The following is a 23,472-nucleotide window of genomic DNA, read 5'->3' on the forward strand; positions in this document are numbered from 1 at the left end:
CATTATTGCAAAATTACATTAAAAAAGATAGGGAATACAAATTAGAAACTGTTTAGTGAAAAAGAAAAAAAATATATACAAAAACCTAGTTGCATTAGTATGCATATCCCTTAAACTAATGCTTAGTTGAAGCACCTTTTGATTTTATTACAGCACTCAGTCTTTATGGGTAAAAGTCTATCAGTTTGGCACATCTGGACTTTTTGCCCACTTCCCCTTCCAAAAATTTCCAGATCTGTCAAATTATCAGGGCATCTCGCTATGCACAACTATCTTTAGGTCACCCCACACATTTTCAATTGGATTACGGTCTGGTCTCTTGCCGGGCCATTCCAGAACCTTGATCCTCCTTTGATGAAGCCATTACTTTGTTGATTTTGGTGTATGCTTTGGGTTGTTATCATCTTGAAAGATGAAGTTCCTCTTCATCTTCAGCTTCCTAGCAGATGGTTGAAGGTTTTGTGCCAAAATAGACTGATAGTTGGAGCTATTCATAATTCCATCCACATTGACTAAAACTACAGTTCCACTTGAAGAAAAGCAACCTCAAAGCATGCTCCACCATGCTTCACTGTGGATATAGTGTTCTTTTGATGATGTGCTGTGCTATTTTTGTACCAAACATACCCTTTGGAATATATGGCCAAATACTTTGACCTTGGTCTCATCAGACCATAACACATTTTCCAGATAGTTCTGGGGTATACCTTTTTGCAAAGTGTTGCTGGACTTGGATCTGTATCTTTATGAGAAAAGACTACCCCACAACCCGGACATATGAAGAATTCAACTGATTGTTGGCGTATGTGGGGAAGATCCAGTACTTGCCAGGAAATCCTGCAGCTCCTTGTTGTTGCTGTAGGTCTCTTGGTAGCCTCCCAGACCAGTTTTCCTCTTGTTTTAGTGGAGTCACTGTTGAGCCATATTTTTCTCCACTTGTTGATGACTGTCTTTACCATGCTCCATGGGATGTTTAATGGTTTGGATACTTTTTTTGTACTCCTGCCCTGACTGATACTTTTCAATGATGAGATCTCATTTATGTTTTAAAAGTTCTTTGTAGACCATGGCTTTTGGAGTATGCTGCAACCAAGTGGATATCATAATAATCAAACTTTATCTGAGTTCAATCAGAGCCACGTTAGTTGATATCAGGTGTATACTAACTACTATTTAACATGAGACGTATTGTGATTTGATCATTATGAACACAGCCACATCTTGGATTATTAAAGGGTGTGCACACTAATATAGTTAGGCTGATTTTATTTCCTTTTTTCACTTAACAGTTTCTGATTTGCTTTCATCTTCTTTGCATAGATTGCAATTTTGCAATAAAAGTACAATAAGTTCTGAAAGGATTTACCTTGTTTTCATTTTTATTACACAAAATCTGCAATTTTGACAGAATTTTGCCGCGCAGGATGCAGATCACGGCGGCAGCAGCAGCATGCCAGAAGCTGGCTGAGCAAAGTGGAGGTAAAAAAAAAACCCTATTTGTTTCCCATTGTATCACCATTTAAGAGGGGCTTTCAGAGGAGCAACCATGTCTCCTTGGGGTGTGTTCAGCCCCCCTCTTCACAACGCAAGAGGCAGAGACACGAAGTGGCAGGTACGTAGTGCAGGCCGGAGGGGGGGAGTAGAGAATGAAGCGAGCAGGGGGCAAAGCCCCCTAGTATATTTTTAATAGTCTTTAACACATATACAGTATATCTTATATGCTTTTTCATTCACTAACTCTGCATGCATTTGCCTGTCATTTTGCCTTTAAATAAAGTTTTTTAGTTAAAAAAAATTGTGATTTCTTGTCACATCCATATAATTTTGTTGACTCTAATGATGTGTGTTTTGATGTTCTTTTAGTATGATGCCTACTTTGCAAATTAAGAAAACAATCATGGAAATTTAAGTTTAAAAGATGCATTAGAGACAGGGATGATATTGATTAAATTTGTATGCAATGCTTGGGAGTGTGTGTGTCATCAGTCTTATCTGGAAGAAGCAGGAAACAGAATAAGAAGGTTTCTAGGGAATAGCAAGGGGCTGATGTTTAGTGCAGTGCATTTTCCTGAAGAACAAATGCAAATACATGCACTGCATTCTCCTGTGATGATTTGAATTGGTGTCACAGAATATAATTGACTTTACTGAAGCACCGTGGATTCCTTGCATTACATCACTACAGAAAAAGCACAGGTGTGACTGGACCCTATACCAAACTCAAGAATGAATTGTTTGCACAGGACTTAGTTAATGTGGGATATACACACAGGTTTGCTCTGACAGCACTGAGTCCAGCGTGCTGCCTTCCTGTGTCATGAGGTGGGAGACTGCCTCGGGATGTACTGTTTCTGACCAGAATTGAGGGGACTCCATATGTCATTGTCCATAGATGAAATAGTGTAAGGAAAGGAACATAAAATCAGTAACAGATCAAAAATTGGTTTTCTTAATATTAGAAGATTTAAAAATATAGAAATAAATGTGAGTAATATAAATTGACTTACACTGCAAATATGTCATAGATTTAGCAGAAAGCTGTCTGAATCCTAGAGACTGGATTTAACATAGCATAGGACATGACAGGGAATGAGGTAAAGAATGTCCCAGTCAGGGCAATCTTAACATATAGGTACAACAGGTGCTGTCCAGGGGCCTTAGGAGTATAGGGGCCCATGATGTTTCTGAAGCCTATGTATGTATCTGTTTTGTTATTAAAACGGGGGCCCCAGTGCACTACGTTGCCTGAGGGTATATGATGCTGTTAAGATTGCCCTGGTCCCAGACAGTTTTGGGGGACATTAAATTTAAAAGCAACCTAGTTACATTACTCATTACTTACAAAAAAAGTAACTAAATACGTTATTAGAGTTGCTTATTATAAAAATGTTGTGCATTACTTTTGTATTGCTTTTTCTTCTTTTGTATGAAAAACTATGTACTTTAATGGCTAGCATTTGTTGTTAAATCCTAAGCCCATATTTCCAAAGGAAGTAAACATATATAGTATGTGAATAAGTACGTAAATTTCCCCTTGGGATTAATAAAGTATCTATCTATCTATCTATCTATCTATCTATCTATCTATCTATCTATCTATCTATCTATCTATCTATCTATCTATCTATCTATCTATCTATCTATCTATCTATCTATCTATAGCAAAACAGGAAGCATCAGAACTCTCAAAGTCCTCGCAAATATATCAAGAGTACCCTATACCTATTTCTAGCGGCCTCATGTCCCCTCATGCTCTCCCAGACTGTCTACTGACATCACAGAAATAGTCACTGGAGACATGAATGTTGCTGCCATGGTATATAAACTTCTTAATTCGGTCAACATTCTCTCTACAGAAAGATCCACTGCTGATGGCTGTGCACAAGAGATCATTAAAGTCCTGGATGTTGGTTTTTATTCAGGAGACTCGCAAGTCTACACACTCAGACTCATCACTCAGTTTCTCAAGAGCCCTGATTTGAGCCACCATTAACTTCACAAAGATCATAGCATTGGTGGCAAAGCCAAGATCAGTGAACCTTACTTCACCAACAGATGCCCCACAGCCGCTGCATCACACAACCCCACCCAACACCCAGTCCATGCAAGCACTGAACAGGTTAAGAGCAAGAACACATAGCTGATGAATCCCAGAATCAACTGGGAAAAACACAGAGGGTCTACCTACCTCCACTCTGCTCAGCACACAGAGTACCAGTGTGCAAACCAGTCATAACATCCAGCAACTTCTGGGGGATTCCCATGAAGTCTCAGGATGTCCCACAGGCAGCTGGATCAACTTATTAAAATCAACAAAGCCTGCAATGAAACTCTACCAATATTCACGTTTGTGCGCTTGATGAAATCCCCCAGTGCCAGGATGCAGTCGACTTCTTAGGCAAAAAATCAGACTGCTTCAGTCACTGGTCGATGAGTAAGTATATGTATATATTGCAAAATGGTTGCGAGACATGGACGCTATTCAGTGACCTGAGAAGAAGACTGGATGTGGAAAGTTAGATACAGTCAAAAAATCAATCAAAAACATTTATTTCCCAAACAGAAATACCAACAATCATACATAAATTATTTGGCAATCAAGTAAAAAGCATTGATATTAATCAACACAAATATGCATTCTTTCTAACTGAATTAAAACTTGTATGAACAATACAATGAACAATAAATACAACAAATTTAAACATGTATCAGTCTGTGTCAAATTCTGAATCTGAGATCTCAACTGAATTCACAGATGAGAAAGTGCCACTCGATGCTGAGGGCACATTTTTATCAGGTTCCTGGCTTCCATGAAGTAGTCTCCACCTCTCTACTCTTTATCTTCCAGGGGTGTTAGTTCCTGACTGTATTCTGGAAAAGGTTCAAGACACCTGGAACATAATTCCCTTGTTAGGTAAAAATGTTTATTTTGTGTAATTTTATTCCACAGCCTTTACACATCTTAACCTTGCTTGGCAGCCATGGTGTGCTTTTCAGGCCACTGAAAAGAGTCACTTTCTCATTAAGTAGTTCACTTATTTACAGCCTTCCACACAATCCAGTACTGCTAGTTCTAATTTGTGTGCCACAGAATAGATTGTTGTCATGTGGGGTATCCGCTGTTTCAGTCTCACAGCTACTTCTGTTTTCTCGCCCATCATAACTGCGGCTCCATCAAAATTTGCACACACTACTTTCTCCTTCTATGTCTCTTCACCGATACCCATGGTGTTCACTGCCTCATCAATAGCTTCTAAAACACCTGAAGCATTTGCGCTCTACACTGGATAACATTCAATCATGTAAGTGGATATGTCACCATTATTTTTCACATACCTGACATGAACCAACACCAGTTCCATGATGCCAGTGTCTGTACTATCATCTGCAAGAACTGAAAAGAATTTGCTTTCTTGTATTTCCTTTTCATCTGATTTCTTGACATTTGTGCTATTGCTCCAATAAATTCTCTGCATGCATGACCATTGTGACAATTATCAATATAATTATAACCAAGATCAAGGCCATTTGCTGCTTGAGGTTTGCAAGGAGTGTTAAATTTTGCTAATAGCGGTTCACTTTGGCAACACAGTATGCTGTTCTGAAAGGTTTTGTCAGGAATTCATGCAGTGCTTTGTTAATTTTTATTAGGTTCTTTGCCATTGGCTTTTGTTCAGGTAAAGAAGCTGCAGACTGGGCACCCATACATTTCTTGTGATGATGATTTGTCATGCTTTTTGATAGGGTCTTTCCTAACATTACTGTTTTCAGTAACAAAATCGCTCGTCTAGTCAGAAATTGAAGTGAATTAACGATACACACACCAGAACATTGTGTCATTTGCCTTATGTTTCAGCCACTGAAATTCTTTTGTCCAAGAAACCAAAAAGCTACGTTGTCTTTTTGCCTCATAGTCAGATATTTCTGAATTCTTCTTCTTCTTTGTGGTGGTCTACTCTTCTTCCTCTGTTGCCTGTTCTTCATTCTGACCTGTCTGTTTTGGTTAAGTAGAGTTGAAATATTTGCGAAAATCAATGTGTTGCTTCCTTCTCAAATTTTCACACACATGCTCACATGTATCAGTGATTTTGCAGGCTATAATTTAATAAGTGTCATGGCCCATGCAAACTCTACAGAGCCCAAAGAATATGGGAAAACAAAAAAATCTTTTCAGACTTTTGCATGAGCACCAGAAAGTTTCATGTGTACAAACTGTAAAGGACTTTAGTTTACCCATGTTGCTTTAGGGATTCCGTAAAACAACAGTAAATAAATGAAGTGAGAACTACACTCCTTTACAGGGGCTGGCAGCAATGTACCAATTGTGAATGCGAAACATAATTTTTTAATGATATGGCTTGATATTCAGAGGGCCAATGTGAATGGAAAGTTACTGAGCACTGTACTGTGCTGTTCCCACATACCATGTTGCTCTTTCCTTCCGCGCACAGTGTTTGCTTCCCCTCCCTCTCACCAACACTGAGACAGGGTGTCTTCATTCCATCACCTACTACACACCATCCTGTTTCTTGTGCTCTGCATTTCATTTGCATATCACACTGCACATTTTTAAAGCACAGTGCTCAGTAGCTGCTCTGAATATCCAGTCAGATCATTACACTATGAAACAGCAGAGAGGAGAAGTAAACTTATTACACACATGCACAGGTGTACATCTCAGCAGTCAAATCATCATTATTAAAACTTTGTTCCAAGATTTTTTTCCATTTAAATAGCAAGTGATGAGAGATCTGGTCCACAGGATCCTCATTATTAGGACCCGAGCTGCTGAGCCAGGCCAAGGGGATGCTCAGATAACACCTGTCTGCAGCAGATAGATGGTCATTTCTACAGGGTGGGACTAGACCACGTGCCTGTCTTGAGGATTGCCAATTAGGATCCTGAGTTGTTTCAGCATGTGGTGGGTACACAATGTGCTGCACCAGTGCATGCTCCCCAACCTGACCCATATATGAACCTTCATGAAACTGACCAGAAACAAAGACAAATTTGATAATTTCCTTGTATTTTACCAATATGTTCAGTCCTTCATGTTCTGTAAAGTAAATACCCTTTTTTAATCCCCAAGATGGAAGATTCAAAGTATGAACATTAACAGCTATGCCACCAGATTACACTCTTTCAGCATATCTATAGCAAAAAGCTGGATGAAAACTAAACTGGCACTTGGTTTCTGCCCCAGCATTACACGCAGCACATTCTTTTTTCTTGGGTATGTGACTGATCTCAGATAAGGACCGGTAGACTGTCCACCACATTCTGTTTTTTTTCCAAATATTCAGTGGTGCTGCAATAATCACTGGTTCACTCAGTGCATGTAGGATTAAATGTAAGCTTATAACATTTGTTTAATTTTTTTTTTTTTTACTTGATTGAATGCTACGCATATGCTTAACCTCTTCCTCAAGATCCGTGTGTACAATGTTACCGACCCCAGCAGGCAATGCCGTGGCAAAAATGTATTTTTTTTTTTAAGTGTTGGGATTAAGCTTCTCTAGTAATGCAGCAACTAATATCTACAGTATTTCTTTTTCTTTTTAGCATTGCAAGTATATTTCCTTCAATGCAATAAGTATTGCATCAGAATATGTCCGTCAGTCAGTCATTATCCAACCCACTATATCCTAACACAGGGTCACAGGGGTTTTCTGGAGCCAATCCCAGCGCGCAAGGCAGGAACAAATCCCCAGGCAGGGCGCCAGCCCACCGCAGGGCACACACACACATACACACCAAGTACAATTTAGGATCACCAATGCACCTAACCTGCATGTCTTTGGACTGTAGGAGGAAACCAACGCAGACACGGGGAGAACATGCAAACTCCATGCAGGGAGGAGCCGGGAAGAGAACCCAGGTCTCCTAACTGCGAAGCAGCAGCACTACCACTGCGCCACCGTGCTGCCCATTAGAATATGTGTTACTTTGAAAAGTAATCTGACTACGTAATTTAAGTTACTTTTAACATGTTACCTAACAATGCTTCCAACTGGTAGTGGTGTCAATATATAGTTTAGATTGGGATTTCAAATTAACCAGATAATTTAATTACCTAAGTATAAACTGGTAAAACACAACAAATACTAGATTACAGAAATAGAAGTTTAGAAGTATAAGGGTTATTTCTTTAGATAGTACCACTTTAACACTGACAACAATAGCTTTAGCTTAGATTTAATTTTCTGTAATAAGCAAGACAAAATGCTGATCATATAGGTTATTGAACTATTAAGATGAATGGAATGAGCTAAGCTATGCATTTCAAGAACTCCTGGAACTTTCTTGTCGCACTTATAAATCCAAAAAGTTATCAGAGTGCAGGTGGAGACTCCCAGAGGATTATAAATACAGCCTTGTAGATATTAACAGGATGGATGGAGAAGGTCATGGCACATGATGCTAGATGATGATCAGGAACACTGCAAAAGAGGAATAAGCCCCAGCTGGCTTAGGTAATTCTCGTTTTTAAGGGTAGTCTTCCACCACTTTAACAGCAGAAAGGTGATTTTTGCTAGAAATACAACTGTAAATGATTTGTTGTTAAATAAATCAAACTTAACTCATTTGGTGTGTGTATTGGTCTTTCCATCTCGGTGCTTGTTGCATAATCAATGTAAATTTTCAAACAACTTTTGATAAGGTACTATATTAGAGGCTAGTTATCATACTGAAAAATGAGAAATTGAAGGTAACAACAAGTTATTTTGTTAAGCATTTAGAGATTATTGATGAGACCACTGTTCTTTTAATTTATATAAGAAATATTAGTACTGGTTAACAAAGGATGGGTAGGTGGTTAAGTAATCATTTTTAAAAATGTATGGGCTTTAGACATAGGATCTACAAATGTTATATATATGAAGACATGTATGTCACTGTGTTCAGTCTTACAGATTCACTACCATATGTTTCAGTCTTATACTTGATCACTGTGTGTGGTGTTTGCACATTTATGTTGGGTCTGCATAGGTACTTAAATGTTTTCTTCTCACATTCCAAAGATGTGTTAGCTAAAGTGTGAATTCTTAGCTGGCCCAGTGTGAGTGTGGTTGATTCATTTTATTTATTTATTTATTTTTTGATTCAGTCAACAAAGCTTAAGAAGAGGTATGCCAGAAGTGTTTAAAACAATGAAAGAAATAATTAAAGTAGAGGCTGTTAATTTAAAATGAGCTCTTTAATAAGAAATATAAAGAGCACTGATCAAAGTTCATTACTAGCATTTTATAGTATTTCTTAACAGAAAAACAACTGACAAAAAAACGTTAACACACAGTGATTGTATAGTATTTGGGGGGAAATCTTTATGATTTTCTGAAAGAGTTAGCTGTATTGAGATTGAAAAACTGGAGATGGATTGAATGTTAAAATCTGTTATTTGTTCATGAATATAACAGTGTCATGTCTGTTAATTGTCTGTGAAAGAGACAGTTTACTGGCAAAGCATCATGTAAATGTCTGACCACCACAATATTCCACCACAAAAGAATCTGTGGCACCATCATGACTTTATTATTTGTCATATATTGAGGAAATGTCCAGACTATTTTCCTTTAGCAGTAAAATAAGTGATTTTGTTTGTGTGAAATTCAGTTCTTCAATTGCCATGTAATATGTCAAGTTTATTTTAATTGAAAGATTGTATCTTTTTACATTATCATTCATCTTTTTTGTGTCTAGAAACCTTTTACCATCTCAAACTGTTTGGCACATTTGCTTGCAGCCAACAAACTGTCATGGCCTACTTCATGTTATTTGCTGTTGGATTTTCATATCTGATACAGTGTGACCCTGGCACAAATTCTGTTTTCTGGATAAACTGGGCTTGATGCAGCAGTACTTGCACATTATCACGTTTCTCCAGATTGTACAAACTCTCACTGATTGATTTCCTTACAAGAATTAAAAAAAAAAAGTTTTCTGCTTAGAAAGTTGAAGTGGTGGCTCTGAATCTAGGAGTCTGCACTGACAATTGGAAGGTTGTTGATTTGAATCCTATAAATGCCAGAAGTGATTTCACTCCATCGGACCTATGAGCAAGGCTGTTAACCTGCAATTGCTCCATCCTGGGTATGATGTTAACATGCATCCAGCCCTTCAAGCAGATCCTCCAACCTGCAAGGGAAAATTTGAAGGTTGGTGGCAGGATTGGCACTCCAGCCACTGTAAAAAAAAAATCTCACACTGTTCCATTCAAATTAGTGTGGTGCTGAAGTGCTGCATTTGGGTCCTAGTTTGGCATGCCGAGGGAGTATGTTGTGTGGTGGATGCAGTGCATGTGCCTAATCGGACAGGGATTTATGTTTCTTTGTATCCATTTTTTGTAAACACACACTAAAGTTAAATGGGTATGCATGCTTGCAATGCAGCTCTAAAATTTAGAATAGTGATCATGTCAAAAAAAAAAAAAAATCAAACACCAAATACGGTAAATGGAAATCTGAATGTTTACTAGCTAGTGGCTAATGACACGTATTTTGTAGTCGCCTATCATGAAATTCTGTCACATATGCTTGTGTTTTATTCACACTGCAGAGGTCTGGACTATTACTCAAATTATTCTTCACTTCAAATTGAAAGTCATGTCATTATGCCTTGCCTAGAAAACATTGTGTTCATGTATTTGTATCACATAATGGTGAATTAACATTCAGCTTACTGGGATAACAGCAAGAATTTCTCCTCAACAGAGCCTGTAACAGTATGTTTCTTATTGAAATGTTTGTGCATCTCTGTTGTGTTCTTGTGCCATATGATGTCAGACCAACACATTTTCCAACTCACAACCTTAGTTGTTTTCTGTTCAGAGTAAAGTCCTCACATACTCTAGAAGTCTAAGGTTGCACTGTCTTTTCTGGCTTTTTTCAAATATGCTCACAACTGAATGTAGTAGTAACACAACTGCACAGCACAATGTACTCAGCCTAATGACATAATTAACTAATCGATGAAAGTGGTCATTTCTCACGTTTTTAAGTAATTGATTATTTTGATTATGAAGATTAGTTGTTGCAGCCCTACTTTACAGAATTTAAAATACACTTTTGGCTATGACCTTCCTTCCACATTTTCTACATTTATTAAACTCCTTAGCGATAGACCCGAGCAACACTCGGCAACAGTATAGAAGCGTATTGTGCAAAACCCGAGATTTACTTGGGCTGTAAACGTGCCAACAGCTTTAGTGCTGAGTATTACTCAGGCAACAGTATAGGCATGTCTTGCATAAGCGTCAGGTGTAGATACCTTATAATGGTGTCTTGTAAAAAAAGTCTCTCATCAGCAGTGATGATGAAGTGAATTTGCCTTCAGGCAGTGAAATTGAAACAGTCAGTTAAACTGGAAGCGATTCTGGCAATCCGAAAGTGACACTCGCATCAATCGCACATGTTCGGTGTGATGTTCATATTATTTGCATAATTATTATACTATCTACACTTCTGACTTTGTACTTTTGGTGTTTTGTATGTTTTACAGTAGAAACATGAGATTTAATAAAAATCTAATTTTTTCAAGCCAAAAAATATGCTTTTTACATAATTTTTTGAGAAGCAAATGTAAGGCTAAGGAGGATACAAAAAGGGAGACTTGGAATGGTGTTGTTCTTGACAGTTACTTTTTGATAGATGCCAACACTTTAATTCCCACTCTTGTACAGGACTACATTTTGTCACTGGCCATGCAGCAATCATCATGGTCATACAATGATATAGTGAAAGTCTGATTATTTTGATATTGAAGCAATAGCCCAGTACAATCAAGCTTGTCTTTATTTGTAAATCAAGTATACTGATCCATTATCTGCATCTTTAATCTGTAGACTAACCTTCACATCCATACGATTAAGATTCAGATTCCTTTTATTGTCATTGCAGTTAGTACAATGAAATTGCAGTATTCCTGAAGGTGCATTCACATTTAATGGACATAATTAAATTATAATACAACTAGCAAAATACCCGCACTTCGCAGCGGCGAAGTACTGCCTTAAAATTTTTATTAAGAAAAAAATTAAACCTTTTAACACTGAGGGAAAATATACCAATAATTATTTGTTGTTATTTGTTGTAATATGACCAAGCTGTGCTCTGAGCATACTCTTGAGCATGCAACGTACAGTTGGCCATGTGAAAAGTAATCTTGTCTGAAATCTCACAGCTTGGATTGCTGCTGTCATAACTGGTTTGAGTTTCATGGTTTGTTTCAATTACGACAGTATTTGCAGGACTTGTGTTGAAGTGACATTCGGCATCTGTCAAGCGTTGTAAGCATACAACCGGTTTCATCAATAACTTCACATCCAGCTTTTGAGAGTTTAAACATTCATAAACATCAACGTGTCCACTACTGAAATTGTCACCTGTGAATCTAAGATGTTTAAGAGGCATTGGCGGTTGTCGAAAGGTGTAAAATATTTCGCCATTTCGGTACACTTGAAAGACAACCGAACAATTCAGCGGCAGCCATCAACTCACATGCAGAACCATAGGTGAAGGGCTTAAGTATTTCACTCTTATAGTGCTCCTGTGTAGTATACAGTGGTGTGAAAAACTATTTGCGCCCTTCCTGATTTCTTATTCTTTTGCATGTTTGTCACACAAAATGTTTCTGATCATCAAACACATTTAACCATTAGTCAAATATAACACAAGTAAACACAAAATGCAGTTTTTAAATGTTGGTTTTTATTATTTAGGGAGAAAAAATATCCAAACCTACATGGCCCTGTGTGAAAAAGTAATTGCCCCCTTGTTAAAAAATAACCTAACTGTGGTGTATCACACCTGAGTTCAATTTCTGTAGCCACCCCCAGTCCTGATTACTGCCACACCTGTTTCAATCAAGAAATCACTTAAATAGGAGCTGCCTGACACAAAGAAGTAGACCAAAAGCTAGACATCATGCCAAGATCCAAAGAAATTCAGGAACAAATGAGAACAGAAGTAATGGAGATCTATCAGTCTGGTAAAGGTTATAAAGCCATTTCTAAACTTTGGGACTTCAGCGAACTACAGTGAGAGCCATTATCCACAAATGGCAAAAACATGGAACAGTGGTGAACCTTCCCATGAGTGGCCGGCCGACCAAAATTACCCCAAGAGCGCAGAGACAACTCATCCGAGAGGTCACAAAAGACCCCAGGACAACGTCTAAAGAACTGCAGGCCTCACTTGCCTCAATTAAGGTCAGTGTTCACGACTCCACCATAAGAAAGAGACTGGGCAAAAACGGCCTGCATGGCAGATTTCCAAGACGCAAACCACTGTTAAGCAAAAGAACATTAGGGCTCGTCTCAATTTTGCTAAGAAACATCTCAATGATTGCCAAGACTTTTGGGAAAATACCTTGTGGACTGATGAGACAAAAGTTGAACTTTTTGGAAGGCAAATGTCCCGTTACATCTGGCGTAAAAGGAACACAGCATTTCAGAAAAAGAACATCATACCAACAGTAAAATATGGTGGTGGTAGTGTGATGGTCTGGGGTTGTTTTGCTGCTTCAGGACCTGGAAGGCTTGCTGTGATAGATGGAACCATGAATTCTACTGTCTACCAAAAAATCCTGAAGGAGAATGTCCGGCCATCTGTTCGTCAACTAAAGCTGAAGCAATCTTGGATGCTGCAACAGGACAATGACCCAAAACACACCAGCAAATCCACCTCTGAATGGCTGAAGAAAAACAAAATGAAGACTTTGGAGTGGCCTAATCAAAGTCCTGACCTGAATCCAATTGAGATGCTATGGCATGACCTTAAAAAGGCGGTTCATGCTAGAAAACCCTCAAATAAAGCTGAATTACAACAATTCTGCAAAGATGAGTGGGCCAAAATTCCTCCAGAGCACTGTAAAAGACTCATTGCAAGTTATCGCAAACACTTGATTGCAGTTATTGCTGCTAAGGGTGGCCCAACCAGTTATTGGGTTCAGGGGGCAATTACTTTTTCACACAGGGCCATGTAGGTTTGGATTTTTTTTTTCTCCCTAAATAATAAAAACCATCATTTAAAAACTGCATTTTGTGTTTACTTTTGTTATATTTGACTAATGGTTAAATGTGTTTGATGATCAGAAACATTTTGTGTGACAAACATGCAAAAGAATAAGAAATCAGGAAGGGGGCAAATAGTTTTTCACACCACTGTAATTACCTCCTGTACCGTCATCAGTCCACACCTTGAACCTGTCCCAGTCATTCAATACATAAGACACAATGTTCCTCCGGACATCAAGAGTGAGCCTGATATGGCAGTGCAATATGTAACAAAGAGAATGGAAAAGGCAGGTGCCATCTCCGGGCATGGAAACCACTCGGTAAGTGACAGTTCTTTGATCGATGGTGATCACCTCGATAGACATGTTAATAGGGGTACGGTTGGAATGATAAAGGAAATGGGTACCTGAACAATGTAAAGTAAGTCTAAAATACCTACACAATAACTATAATCGCAACAAACGAACACTAAAACAGCGGAGAAGCCATGGATTAAATAAAAAGGCTGTAGTTATCAGCAGGGAGACGTGAATCCCGTGGCGAAGCAAGGAAGGGAATGTAGAGACTGGAGCGACGAACAGCCTTATATAGGCAGGCAGCCAACAACGTGGGAGGCGTTGGGATGAGGGACCCAATGCCGTCTCACACGGTGACTGAGCTGCAGGCTATAGATGTATATATGTAGGTAAGTAGGATTCAGTTAATGTTGGGAACCCGCGTACCAAATTTCTTGAAGATGGGCCCATAAGTAACAAAGACTGTTGAAAAGTTCAATATGGCGGCCAACAGTAGCATCATACCACCGAAATAAGTACCAAATTTCAGCCTACTACCTACACGGGAAGTTGGAGAATTAGTGACATTGGAAACTTCAATATGGCGGCTGACAGTGGCGTCATACCACCGAAATAAGTACGTACATTGGTTTCAGTTAGTGCAGGGAAGCCACCTACCAAATTTCGTGAATATGGGGCCATAAATAAGAAAGTTTAACATGCCGAACGTTGTCAACTGTTATGACCGTTATGCGTAGAATTTCGAAATGAAACATGCTTAACTTTTGTAAGTAAGCTGTAAGGAATGAGCGCGCCAAATTTCAGCCTTCTACCTACACGGGAACTTGGAGAATTAGTGACATTGGAAAATTCAATATGGCGGCCGACAGTGGCGTCATACCACCGAAATAAGTACGTACATCGGTTTTGGTTAGCGCAGGGAAGCCACCTACCAAATTTTGTGAAGATGGGGTCAGCCTTCTACCTACAGGGGAAATTGGAAAATTAGTGACGTTGGACAGTTCAATATGGCGGCCGACAGTGGCGTCATACCATCGAAATAAGTATGTACATCGGTTTCTGTTAGCGCAGAGAAGCCGCCTACCAAATTTCGTGAAGAAGGCAGCAAGAGATCCCCCAAAGAGGACAGTGTACAGCCAATAATTTTTGGGAAAGTTTATGATCCTCTGAAGGGCTCTCCTGTCTGCCAATGAGCTGCTGGCATACCACAAAGACATGTAGTATGACAGCACACTCTCAGTGGAGCAGCAGTAAAAGGACACCAGCAGCTGCTCCTTCAGGTTGTTTTTCCCTGAAATACTCAGGAAATAGAGTTTTTGCGGTGCCTTATTGAATGCCACTGTGATGTTTATGGAACAGGAGAGATCATCTGAAACATATATACTCAGAAACTTGAAGGAAGGAACACTTTTCACACAATCACCATTGCTGTGTATTGGGTTTTGATTTGTGCTGTGTCTCCGGAAGTCTATTATAATTTCTTTTGTTTTGTTGAGTTCAAGGCAATGTTGTTCTCATTACACTAAGCAGTCAGTCTTTGGGCCTCATCCCTATAGGGTGTCTCGTCTCCTCCTGAAATTAGTCCAATCACAGTCGTGTCATCTGTGAGCTTACTAATGGTGTTGGTGGAATGAGAGGGTACACAGTCATAGGTAGAAAACGCATATAGAAAAGGGCTCAACACACAGCCTTGTGGGACACCTGTGTTGAGTGTTAGGGTGGAGGTGAAGTAGGGGCCTAATCTAATCATCTGAGAATGGTTCATCAGAAAATCTTTAATTCAGTGGCAGACAGATCATGAAAGTCCTAAGCCAGTGAGTTGACCTGAAATATACAAAGAGAGTGCTTACATAGCTCCCCTGCTGCTCAAGATTGGAAAGTGCAGTAAGTAAGGCTGTGGAGATTGTTTCTTCTGTGGATGTTTGCTCTATAAGCAAACTGGTTTTGATACACAGTGACTTGGGAGTTGGCATTGATGTGTCATAGGACCAGTTGTTTGAAACACTTGATAATAATAAATGGAGTGAGCGCCACTGGATAGTAGTCATTTGAGACTGATGATGACAGGTTATGTTTGGCAGCAGAATGATTGTGGTAGACTACAGGTAAGATGGAATGATTTACTTAGACAGAGAAAGGTTGAAAATCTTTGTGAAGACCACAGAGTTGATCCGCACATTCATTCAGATCACGTCCTGTCATTCCATCAGGACTGGCAGCCTTTCTGCTCTGAAGCCATTCTGTACCCACCTAATATCATGCTCTTGCACTGTGAGGGTCTGGTTGTAGATGGTTGATGTGGGTGAAATTAGACTGCATATGTATATTTGCTGGGGCTTAGACATGACTGTCTCTGCTGCTTCCACCTCAAAATGAGCAAAGAAATAATTCAGTCCCTCTCTCATCAAGATGTCCACATCAACAGCCATGTGGTTACTGGTTTTGTGACTGGTAATGTGCTGGATGCCTTGCCAAAGCTGCAGTGGGTCATTATTGGCAAAGTGGTCCTTGATTTTCCATTTGTAGCCTCTCTGATGGCTCTTTTTAGGTTTGCCCTGGCCATGCTGTAAAGGGCTTTGTTGCCAGACCTGAAGGATGCATTGCTTGAGGAGAGGCTTGTTTGAGGAGAGATCTGATCTTTTTCATCTTGCAGGGCTTCTGGTTGGGGTTCACAAGAATATGTTTGCAGACAGTGACATTGTCCACACAGTTTTTAATGTAGCAGAATACAGCTGATGTATACACTTCCAAATACTGATCCTTGAAAATATCCCAGTTAGTATTTTCAAAGTAATCCTGAAGCTGCAAAGATGCTCCTTCTGGCCATGTTTTAACAGTATCTGTGGTGATTTTGGGTTTTCCTTCTGAGGGGGAGTGTATGCTGGAGTCAAAAGTGTAGGTAAATGATCTGTCTGGCCTAAATGAGGCAACTGTTTTGTCCCGTAACAATTCTTGATATTTAAGTAAGCCTTGTCCAATATGTTTTTTCTCCTGGTTGCACAATTGATGTATTGATGAAATTTAGGGAGAATTACTTTTAAGTCAGAGTGGTTGAAATCACCAGTAATAATATGAATGGCTTTGGGATAAGTGTTTGCTGCAAATTAAATGTATCAATACAAGATCAGTAAAAATTGGTTACACAATCACAAGGGAATCAAGCAGGCCGAATGCATAGCTGCCATCCAGCTAAGGTCCAACATATTCCCTACAAAGGAAACCCTGAATAGAGGCAGACAGGAGCCCATGAACTATAGATGGTGCCAGTGGTCTATTGAGTTCATCTCACATATAATAGGCCAATGACCACCTGTGCAGAAAGAGAGAATCGCAAGACACCATAAACTATCCCATCTCTAGAGCAAGTAACTTTGAGCTCTGTCAGTGCTAGTATGCATTTAAATGTAAACAGCTGTAACTATGACAACGGTAAGCTCCCAAAGGTAAGTAAAAGGGCCTGCATTTGATTGTCAAAAACTCCAAATGAAGTGAGCAGTGATTGCCTATTTTCTTCATGTCAGTACACCAGCCATTATGTACATAAATAGAAACTTCCCCACCTTTACTTTTGCCAGAGTTTTGCTGCTATCCCATCTTGCTAGGTCAACGTTTGTGTCTAGAATAAACAAATTTAGCCATGTCTCTGTGAAAAGTAAAATGCAACAGTCACTTACGAGTTTGTTCTCGAGATCTGTAGATGTAATTCGTCCATTTTGTTTGTGATGGATCTGATGTTGATGAAAAATATGCTGGTAAGTGGTGGTTTATGCGGATGTTTCCTTTACGAATAGGCCGGACCAACATCCGTGCTATCACCTCCACAATGATACTGTACAAGCATTAAAGGAATTATACTGTACCCAATTCTTCCTTGTTGTTTATAACTTGTGTCCTACTGTAATTGGCGTAGAAATTTCTCATACGGTCTGTCACATGTTTGTTATATTCCTTCCAATCTATTGGTACAGGCAACAAGGAAATTATTAATAAGGATAAAACAAAATGTTTTGGAGATAATTAATTAAAGTAAGTCAACTGGGAACCCACTAATTCAAGTGCATAACTGGGCATGAACAAGATAAGCACATTACAGCAACAAAGTTCACTCCTTCTAGCTGGTGCACATCACTTATTGTTCATGGGCATTAGGCTATAGAAGATAGTAAATCTAAATGTCAGCTACATCAAGAAAATTACACACACTGCTAAGCTTCTTCTAAAAAAATAAGCTGAAAAGTATGCACAGTCAGCCTGGATGCAATTCCACAATGCATACGATCAACTAAGTCTCATAGCCAAGAATATTTTAATAATGTCTACATCAGCCTCTTTAATGTGCTGCCTCCTCTATGATCATGTCCTAAAAAAGTATATCAGATAAGTATGCCATTAGAAGGCCTTTCACTATTCATTTCCAAGAATTTAAAAGTACAAAACATGTTGTTTTTTTTACAAGCAGGGTACATCATCAGCATGATCATATGCCTAGGAGCTGACATCGTCAATTAGGAAAGGGCTTGCTGAAGTTTAATCAATACAATAGAAGATTTAACAGCCAATTAAAGCATTCCTAACATTAATATTGAGGGGTTTCCTTAAAAAGTCTTAGCTGCCCTTTCTTTTAAATATCTCAGTATATTTTCCTTCAGATGGTAAATCTGTGATCAAGAAACACAAAAATGTTTGCTTCTCTACATCCTATACGTCATAGCTTTAAAAACTAATGGTGGGTGAACTACCACCTTCCTTCCTCCTTCCCAAAACTTAAGTACATCACATTTTTTTTACCATAATCCAAATTAGATCAGTGTTATCAAGCTATCACAATGTGGTCCAGGATTAGCTTATACTCCTTTGTCCCATTCTACAATATTCTGTCATCTGCAAGTTTGACCAAATATTTCTGTGTAGACAGAAAAAAATATTACATTAATAATGTGTATTTTTGATATTATTCACAAGTCATGTACATTGTGGCCTGCGGGGGCACACCATCTGCCCAAACCCGACACAGACAGACTCCAAGCCCAAGTTTCACCAAAACACACATGTTTATTATGAGGGGAAACACTTCCCAATTGTTTCCCCACAGGAGCACAGTGCAATAAACCACCAGCAAGGCACAAAGCAACACAATACTTTCTCTTTCTTCCTCTTCTTCTTTTCTTTCTCTCTTTCTCCGTCTCTTTGCCTCCACTCCTCCTCTTTTGGCAAGATTTCTCGACCCATCCCACTCACCAGTGACTCCTGGAATAGTGGCTGCCAGCTCCTTTTAAGCAGCACCCAGGAGTATTCTAGGTGGCTCGTTTGGGAGGTCTGGAATCAATCCCGGATGTGGCGAAAGCCCACAGTAGGGCTCTGCAGATAATGCAGAGAAAATGCAGTGAGCCTGCTCTCTTCCCAGGTCCTTCCACAACTAATGCATCCTGGCCTGGTAAAGGTTGGCTGTCCGTAACAACACTAATACTGAAAAATTTTCTATTCTTCTTATCAAATTCTTAAGTGCATAACAAACACCAGTAAACCTGTGGTAAATACTATTGATCAAGAAATAAAACATTTCACTGGCAAATTTCAGAAGCAAATCAATTTCCTGAGCAAAGAAGTTTAAATAGTGGTGGGTAATCTATACTAATAAAAGGCAAAGCCCTCACTGACTCACTCACTCACTCACTCACTCACTGACTCATCACTAATTCTCCAACTTCCCGTGTAGGTAGAAGGCTGAAATTTGGCAGGCTCATTCCTTACAGCTTACTTACAAAAAAGTTAAGCACGTTTCATTTCGAAATTCTACGCATAATGGTCATAACAGTTGACAACGTTCGCCATGTTGAACTTTCTTATTTATGGCCCCATCTTCACGAAATTTGGTAGGTGGCATCCCTGCGCTAACCGAAACCAATGTATGTACTTATTTAGGTGTTATGACGCCACTGTCAGCCGCCATATTGAAGTTTCCAATGTCACTAATTCTCCAACTTCCCGTGTAGGTAGAAGGCTGAAATTTGGCAAGCTCATTCTTTACAGCTTACTTACAAAAGTTAAGCAGGTTTCATTTTGAAATTCTACACGTTACGGTCATAACGGTCGATAACGGTTGACAACGTCCGCCATGTTGAACTTTCTTATTTATGGCCCCATCTTCACGAAATTTGGTAGGCGGCTTCCCTGCACTAACCGAAACCGATGAACGTACTTATTTCGGTGGTACGACGCCACTGTCGGCCGCCATATTGAATTTTCCAAACGTCACTAATTCTTCAACTTCCCGTGTAGGTAGAAGGCTGAAATTTGGCAGGCTCATTCCTTACAGCATACTTACAAAAATTGGGCAGGTTTCATTTCGAAATTCTACGCATAACGGTCATAACTGTCAACAAAGTCCGATGTTGAACTTTCTTATTCATGGCCCCATCTTCACGAAATTTGGTAGGCGGCTTCCCTGCGCTAACCGAAACCAATGTACATACTTATTTCAGTGGTATGACGCCACTGTCAGCAGCCATATTGAACTTTCCAACATCACTAATTCTCCAACTTCCCGTGTAGGTAGAAGGCTGAAATTTGGCAGGCTCATTCCTTACAGCTTACTTACAAAAGTTAACCAGGTTTCATTTCGAAATTCTATGCGTAACGGTCATAACGGTCAACAACGTCACTAATTCTCCAAATTCCCGTGTAGGTAGAAGGCTGAAATTTGGTACTTATTTCGGTGGTATGATACCACTGTCGGCCGCCATATTGAACTTTTCAACAGTCTTTGTTACTTATGGGCCCATCTTCAAGAACTTTGGTACGCGGGTTCCCAACGCTAACTGAATCCTACTTACGTACATATATACGTCCATAGCCTGCAGCTCAGTCACCGTGTGAGGCGGCGTTGGGTCCCCCATCCCAACGCCTCCCACGTTGTTGGCTGCCTGCCTATATAAGGCTGTCCGTCACTCCAGTCTCTACATTCCCTTCCTTGCTTCGCCACGGGATTCACGTCTTCCTGCTGATAACTACAGCCTTTTTATTTAATCCATGGCTTCTCCGCTGTTTTATTGTTCATTTATTACGATTATAGTTATTGTGTAGGTATTTTAGACTTACTTTACATTGTTCAGGTACCCATTTCCTTTATCATTCCAACAGTACCCGTATTAACATGTCTATCGAGGTGATCACCATCGATCAAACAACTGTCACTTACCGAGTGGTTTCCATGCCCGGAGATGGCACCTATCTTTTCCATTCTCTTTGTTACATATTGCATGGCTATATCAGGCTCACTCTTGATATCCGGAGAAACATTGTGTCTTAAGTATTGAATGACTGAGACAGGTTCAAGGTGTGGACTGATGAAGGTACAGGAGATAATTATACTACACAGGAGCACTATAAGCGTGAAATGCTTAAGCCCTTCACCTATGCATCTGCATGTGAGCTGATGGCTGCCGCTGAATTATTCGGTTGTCGCTTTCAAGTGTACCGAAATGGCCAAATATTTTACACCTTTGGACAACCGCCAATGCCTCTTAAACATCTTAGATTGACAGGTGAAGATTTCAGTAGCGGACACTTTGATGTTTATGAATGTTTAAACTCTCAAAAGCTGGATGTGAAGCTATCGATGAAACTGGTTGCATACTTACAACGCTTGACAGATGCCGAATGTCACTTCAACACAAGTCCTGCAAATACTGTCGTAATTGAAACAAACCATGAAACTCAAACCGATTATGACAGCAGCAATCCAAGCTGTGAGATTTGAAACAAGATTACTGTTCACATGGCCAACTGTACGTTGCATGCTCAAGAGTAAGCTCAGAGCACAGCTTGGTCATATTACAACCGGAGGGCTGAACTTACAATGTGGTATACAAAGAGATCCTTAACAAATAATTATTGGTATATTTTTCCTCATTTTAAAAAGGTTTAATTTTCTTCTTAAAAAAACTTTTAAGGCAGTACTTTGCCGTTGCGAAGCGCTGGTATTTTGCAATATATATATATATATATATATATATATATATATATATATATATATATATATATATATATATATAGATATAGATATACAGTGGAACCTCGGTTTACGAGTAACTTGGTTTACGAGTGTTTTGCAAGACGAGCAAAATTTATTAATAAATTTTGACTTGATAAACGAGCGATGTCTTGCAATACGAGCAGTATGGATACACTTTGTCTGCTGAGTGTCATGTGATCACAACTGAGCTGATGGTTCTTCTCTCTCTCTCCTTATCTCTCTTGCTCGCAAAGCGTGTCTTTTTCTCCTTATCTCGCTCGCTCGCACTCGCCTCTCTCTCTCTCCTTATCTCTCTTGCTCGCAAAGCGTGTCTTTTTCTCCTTATCTCGCTCGCTCGCACTCGCCTCTCTCTCTCTCTCTCTCTCCTTATCTCTCTTGCTCGCAAAGCTCGTCTTTTTCTCCTTATCTCGCTCGCTCGCACTCGCCTCTCTCTCTCTCTCCTTATCTCTCTTGCTCGCAAAGCGCGTCTTTTTCTCCTTATCTCGCTCGCTCGCTCACAGTGCAGTCTCTCTCTCTCTCTCTTCTCTTGAGGGTAATTGTCTCCTATTCTCCGTCTGATTTGCCTCACTCATATAGTCATTGCGAGCGTATACTGTTTACTACAGCATTGTGACTGTGTGTGTGTGCGCGCTGTGAAGTGCGAGTCCCCATCTTGCGCCCCAAAACACGAAGCTGAGTCTCATTACTTTAACAACACCAGCCGCCTTCAGCTTGAAACAGCAACAGCGCTGTTATTTATTGCAGCAGGATGTTTATAATGTTTCTTGTATCGCCCATTGACGGCAGGCGCTTATAGCATGTCTGTGATCTTTTTAAATGTGCTTATACGGCGAACTGCTACAGCACTGGGAGACTGCGATTGCTTTGGGACGCTCTTCCGCGTGTCGTCCCATTGGGTGGAATCCCACATGAGTTTAGAAACTCACTCACACCAGCCATGAATCTTTTTAAAGGTAAAGTGCAGGTTAATTTGTTTTATGTATTTTTACTTTATATTTTGTATTAATCATTTTTATATGAATAGTTTTGGGTTGTGGAACGAATCATCTGAGTTTCCATTATTTCTTATGGGGAAAGACGCTTTGATATACGAGTGCTTTGGACTGCGAGCACGTTTCCGGAACGAATTATGCTCGCAAACCGAGGTTCCACTGTAATGTGTGTGTGTATGTGTGTATATATCTATACTAATAAAAGGCAAAGCCCTCACTGACTGACTGACTGACTCACTGACTGACTGACTGATTCACTGACTCATCACTAATTCTCCAACTTGCCATGTAGGTAGAAGGCTGAAATTTGGCAGGCTCATTCCTTACAGCTTCCTTACAAAAGTTGGGCAGGTTTCATTTCGAAATTCTACGCATAATAGTCATAACTAGAACCTATTTTTCTACATTTACTGTAATGGAGTTGAGCTTGAAAGCCGTGGGGGGCGGAGTTTCGTGTGACATCATCACGCATCCCACGTAATTACGCAGTACGTAGAAAACCAGGAAGAGCTCCAAAAAGCGCTTAAGAAAACATGCATTATATAATTAAGAAGGCAGAGAAACAATTAGGAGCGAGTGACATATAAAACCATATTCAGCGGCTCACGTGAACTGACGCAGTGCGCAGACAAAAAG

The 23,472-nt window shown here is 39.6% G+C and overlaps 1 protein-coding gene across 11 annotated transcripts in view; it reads right to left on the bottom strand.

The window, feature by feature from the left end:
- Positions 1-23,472, bottom strand: part of atp2b3b (ATPase plasma membrane Ca2+ transporting 3b) — a 577,105-nt gene that overhangs the window by 77,192 nt on the left and 476,441 nt on the right. The gene's annotated exons all lie outside the window — the stretch shown is intronic.

The sequence above is a fragment of the Polypterus senegalus genome, chromosome 13 (assembly GCF_016835505.1).
Source record: "Polypterus senegalus isolate Bchr_013 chromosome 13, ASM1683550v1, whole genome shotgun sequence".
NCBI classification, from domain to species: Eukaryota; Metazoa; Chordata; class Cladistia; order Polypteriformes; family Polypteridae; genus Polypterus; species Polypterus senegalus.